Below are 6,375 nucleotides of genomic sequence, written 5' to 3' on the forward strand. Positions count from 1 at the left end.
TGTGCTTATTATTTGAGAATGCTGTCTGTTTTCTTTTAGGCCACTTTTTCCTTACACATTTCCATCTTCATATTGTTTGATTTATGATGTAATAGTGCTCATCCTTCAGGCTAAGCATACAAAATACCGATTCATAGATGTATCCAGGATATCTGTTAGCACATCTTCTGTTTGTCAATAGTCACTCATGGAGTAGCTTGTCCATTTTATTCAATTCAGACTTGTTCATACTCTTATCAGACTTTACAAATAAAAACTTTAAGGGCATTTGCATACATACCACCCAATTCTTATGTATCAACATGTCTAACACTTAAAGTTTACTTTTTACATTTATACCAACCAAATCTTTTATATCTCATCTAAAATACCACTATTTCAGCTTTTCTAATGTGAAATATACCTTTTTCATGCATATGTAAGGTGGCATATTTGTAAAATTTAAAGTTTAGGTGTTAGATATGTAAATACATAAGAATTGAATGGTATTTATGTAAATCTTCCAAAATTTTATAGATATTGTTGAAGTCTTACATTTGTAAATAAGTTATACTTTATCATGGTTTTTTTTTTCTTTTGTTTTTTCTGTACATGCCTAATGTCATCTCTCTTTCTTCTTGTGAATCCTTAATAGGACCCTCAGGCATTTTTTTTTAAATATTTACGCACAGACTCGAATATGTCAGGTCTTACTTATAAGATCTGGTGTTTAGAGAGACAAAACATCTATTCAATAGGCCAAGTAGGTTGTACAATTCTCAAGCATGTATGGTAATGTGTTTTTCATGTACTTGAGAGGCTCTATTCAATTACGTGTTTCATTTTATCTCATCTTTGTTGTTTCCTCTGTCTTTGTAGCTTATGGTTTTTGATAATTTTCAGTCTTATTATTATATCATGCTAATCTTTCTGGGTAAGCTTGATTGGACAATGCTTGTAACTGCATCCATAGTTACTAGCTATAATCTTAGCTTCATAGATTTGTCTTGGCTGTGAATTTGGCCTTACTTTTAAACTTCTTTGTTTTCCATTGTTTTTATATTAATTGCAGTTGTGTTTTTTTTCCCTTAATTTTATCTAAAAAGGACTCATGAATCATCTATTTTGCTCTAGTCACTTTAGTCTTGTTCATTTTTACTATGCTATTTGTTACTTTGTAGTTCTTTTTTTGAAGAATTTTCATTCTATCATGCCTCATAAAAATGAGATCTTTAAGGAATAAATTATTGTAGAAGAGCATGATAAAAAATATTATAGTTTGAGTCAATATAGTGAAGGAGAATTAGTCTTGAAGAAGATATAATATAATTTATAGATTTGGATGGGACTCCTATTTGATTTGGAGGATCATGTGTGATATTGCAATGGTTTTGTCAATGGATCCTTTTGATTGAATTTTGAAGATTAACAGAGTGCCAAATGATTAGAGAAGTAGCATGTTGGTACCAATATGTTAAAAACAGAGATGTTTAAGATTGTTATAATGATAGTGGAGTTATATTAATGATTCATACAATGAAGTTATAACAAATGGTAATAGAATATAGACTTACAACTTTTAAGTTAGTATTGGAGAATCAATTTGATTTAATGCTAGGAAGATTTACTATTGAAAATAACATGTTATTATGATAGGTAATGCATAATACATGATCTTCATGGATATTTTTTATTAATATTGTTAAGGTATATTGTTAAGCATCATAAGTATTAATTCAATGCACATTAATGAAAATATGTGATGGAACATTTTTAGCATTAGCAGTAATTATCGCATGGACAAACAACTTAAAGATTACAGTAAAATTATATAAAAATTTATCATCTAGTCTATTATTTTCTGCATTTTCTATAAAAGATATCCACAAAGAATATTCAAAGTGCCTTGGTTTATTCATTTTACGAATAACATATTTTTAATTGGTAAGATATTTGTTAAAATAAGTGAAAAATTAAAGTAATGAAGAACATATTAATAAAATAAAGTGCTTAGGATTATTGTAGTAAAGATCAATTCTATGCTATAAAATTTTAGCAAGTTTGATACTATCAGATTATATTGTAGAAGAGAAATATGTAAATGTTATGGTTTTAAATATCTTATATCTATCATGCATAATAATTGAGATAGATAGGAGGATATATAACTTCAAGAATTAAGATTTAAGTGGTGAAAATGTAGAAATGTGACGAGTGATGTGATAATAGATTAGTTCTAAAATTTAAGATATATATATAAAATAACAATTTGGTTGGCTATGTTTAACAATTTTCATTATCATGTAGTTAAAATATCACTGTTAATGCAGATGAGAGTAACCCCCACCAAATAGTTGAAAAATATGTTGATATTGATATACCAATTGATTTCCTAGGGTTAAGCTTTGGGCTTAGAAATAAATTTTACTATAGGAGTATTAGGATTAACTTTGGCCTACCGTTCGCCATGCTTCATATCAAATGATAATATAGCATATTTGAAAGTCATGCAAAAGAATTAACAGATAATAAATTAATTGCCTCATGCATTACTCTTTAGGAAAGCAAAATTGAATATAGAATGAGGATTCATGAAATTGACCCTGAATTGTTGGGGGTAAAACTAATGATGGTGATAGTGATTATGCTTGGTTTGATAAATTATTATGCTAATCCGTCAGGTGAAGCATGGCCATGCTAATTCCTTCATCCTGGCACTTCGCTTTTGGCCTTTACTTCGAGAATGAACTGGCGTCCTGGAAATGCATATGAGGTCTGTTTATCGACGGGGAGATTTGTATTATTGGGAAATGCATATGAGGCCTGGCGTCCTGGACTTCAATACTATGCCTAATGGGACTTTGTTTCTCATAGACAACACCAATCTATTGCGCTCCAGAAAATCCAACATATACGCATATAATAGAATAGTAGTTGGAAAAGCAATCAAGATTTGTTATGTGGAAAACCCTGACAAGGGAAAAAAACATGGGTCTTGACTCAATTGAAATAATCCACTATATGATTGTAATTACATAAGTTCACTCTTCTTCTAAAATATAAAAGCTGGAATCACAAATTTAATGTACAACAATAGTTCAATGATAATAGCCACAATCAAGTTGTAGTTCTTGGCAATAATAACGATAGTGGGTCATAATGGTCGTAGTTGATTGCTACGAAGTCAATAATTTGCCATAAATGTTGTCGGTTTGCTACAGAGACCATAGTTGGAAGCTGTATGAGCAGTGAGCCACATAAGTTATAGTTGGTCACGTAGGCAGTAGTGGGAAGTTGTAATAACATCAGTTGGCCACTACTGTCGACGTTGTCAGCCGCTTGAGCAATGAGCCACATAGGTCGTAGTTGGTCATGTATGCTGTAGTGGGAAGCTGCAATAGCATTACTTGGACTTCAAGGTTGTAGTAGGATGATATAATGACTAGCATTGGTCACGTAGGCTGTAGTTGGTCACATAGGTTAGATGGGGAGCTACAATAATATCCGTTCTGGCCGTAGTTGGAGCTCCATGAGCAGTGAGCCACATAGTTCGTAGTTGGTCTTGTTAGAAGTAGTGGGGAGCTGCAACAACATCAATTGGACATCAAGGCCATAGTTAGAAGCTGCATGAGTAGTGATTTACATAAGTCGTAGTTGGTTACCTAGGTTTTATTTAGGAGTTATAATATCATCAGTTGTTCATTGAGGCCATGTTGGACGCTGCATGAGTAGCAAGCCACTTAGGCCATATTTGGTCACATAGATTGTAATGGGGAGTTGTAATAGCTTCAGCTGGCCAATGAGGTTTTAGTTGGTGCTAAATCAGTAGGTGTTTGCAACAAAGACATCACTTATCAATATACGACAAAAAGAAGAGAACTCCACGAGTTTGGAGAAAGACGTATTCTAAATATGACAATTGTAAGAAGTTGTTACGTGGAATTATCACTGCATCTTTGATGCGGTGTTATTCTTTATCCTATATTGAGGGTACATTGTTATATCGTATTTATGATGCATCACTATTTATTCAAGGTCATTACACCATATTGAGGGTGTGTAATTACACAATATTTTGGTGCATCACATCACTGTATTCGAGGTATGTGTAATTACACAATATTTGGTTGCATCGCTACACGACATTCGAGGTACGTCGTAACATAATATTCATTGTGCATCATTCCATTGTATTTAGGGTATGTTGTTACAATGTATTGGGAGTGTCTTATTACATAGTATTCGGGATGCGTTATAATATCATATTCATGGTGCGTAGTTACACCGTATTTGTGGTGCATTTTTACATCATATTTATGGTGTTATTACACCTTTTTCGAGGCGCGTCATTACACCATATTTGTGTTGCGTCATTACATTGCAGGGTTTATCGATAGGGGCAAGCAGGGGTCAGCTGACACCGAAAGTTATCTTTGGGGTGGTTGTCAACTACAAAGGGCGAAAGTTATCTTCGGGGCTTCGAATTCAGAACGACTCTCAGATTTCTCTCATTGTTCTTTAGGTTTGAGTCTCCCTAGGTTTCTATCCCTCTTTCATGGAGTGAGAATCTATTTATAGAGCCTAGGAGTTACATCTTCTGTAAATAAGACAAGAAGTTGGACCGCTCCATCAGACGGTTAAGCACGATCCTCTTGATCAGATGTTATTTTAGAGACGTTGAAGTACCTTAAGAATGTCAGAATTTAGTGATCTTGAGCTCGTTGGATTTGTCTCACTGAGATGTTATATTTGGCTATAAGCTTATTAGATTTAGAATTCATTTGATTTTTCAATTGACCAACAACAAGTTTCAAAAGAGATTTAATGATTTGATCTGGGTCTAATTTGACTTCAATTGAATCATTCTTGTTATCATTGAGTGTCTCATTGAACCGGTTAAGCTTTTTAATTTGAGTTTGAATGTTTCTTCTTAAATAAAAAATGACGCGAGATTCATGCCAAAATGTCTTGAGATTCGTGCTTATCATTTCTCTAATTTTTTTATTTTTCCAATAGAAATATATTAGCCAACCAATAATAAAAAAATAAAAAAAAATATTTATCATGCACACATCTTTCTTACTTTTTTTGTGGGGATTTTTTTCAAAGTACAATTACTTTCGAGATATTTTGCCTGACTCAATTTCTACGGGTGATTATTTTTGGGGTGTTGACATACCTACCATCCAATTCCTATGTATTAACATATCAACCAATTAAACTTTAATTTCTTACATACAAACCACCAAATTTCTATATTTTCGGCACATATTGGGTGGTATGTAGATAAAAGTAGAAGTTTAGAAGGTTGATATGTTAATAAACAGTAATTGGGTGGTAGGTGTGTAAATCTTTCTTACTTTTACCTTGCTTGCTGCATGTTAACACATTTGTCATAGTTTAGAGAGTTAAACCAAAATATTTGACGCAGCAACATATTGTTCTAACTCAACATCATTGTTAATATTGTCCCTTGTTCATCTTAAAAATATAAATCATATATTGACCAAAATCTTTCATTTGATATTTAGCTATCTCAATGACATCAAAATTGAATGATTCTAGCTCAATGACTTTCTGTTGTCATGATTTCTTGACGATAAACATGTAATATTTTGAGATTAATTTTAGATGTTGAAAATTGTGTTGTTCAAAAATATATATCAAGGTTTTTTTTTTTTTAAGAAATTACAACGAAAATCATAATTTTAAGAAAATAGAAGCCACGATCACTCATTGGATGCAATCTACCGCTTCTTGGAAAAGATATTGCATCCGAAGAGCGGATGTTCAATTTTTTTTTTTTCCTCTGCTCCAGCTGTTGTATCGCGTTTTTGTCCGGACGTAAAGTTTATTCTACTTCTTCGGCTTTGATTCAAGTAAATTTTCTTAGACTATAATTTCACGTTTACTTGAGAATAATGCATTGAAAATATTATTTTGCTTCAAATTGATTGTTGAGCTCTCTTGAGCTTTGAAAGTACCTTAATGGAGTCCATCTGTTCATACATACAAAAAATTGCCTTAGGAAATCATATCTTCTAAAACTTGTGCATTATGTGGTCATAACTATTTATATGATGAATGCAGTCCCTTGTAAAATATTTTTTATTGACATTTAAGTTATCAAAAGTAAGTGTGAAGTAAAAATTTTTTATGATTCTAAGACTTTAGAGTAACATGATAATGAGCTAAGGAAAATAGTGCAAATGGTGATGAGAACCATCGGGGTGCTCTAAATAACAACTAGTTTTAAGGTTCCTTTGATAGTTTAGAAAAATGTTGCATGTTGTATTACAATGTTGTATTACAATGATGATATGATAAAAATAAATGCAAGTTTTATGGAGCATGTAGATTCAAATTTCAATATATATATATATATATAGGCATAAG

The sequence above is a fragment of the Phalaenopsis equestris genome, unplaced genomic scaffold (assembly GCF_001263595.1).
Source record: "Phalaenopsis equestris unplaced genomic scaffold, ASM126359v1 Scaffold000399, whole genome shotgun sequence".
Taxonomy (NCBI): domain Eukaryota; kingdom Viridiplantae; phylum Streptophyta; class Magnoliopsida; order Asparagales; family Orchidaceae; genus Phalaenopsis; species Phalaenopsis equestris.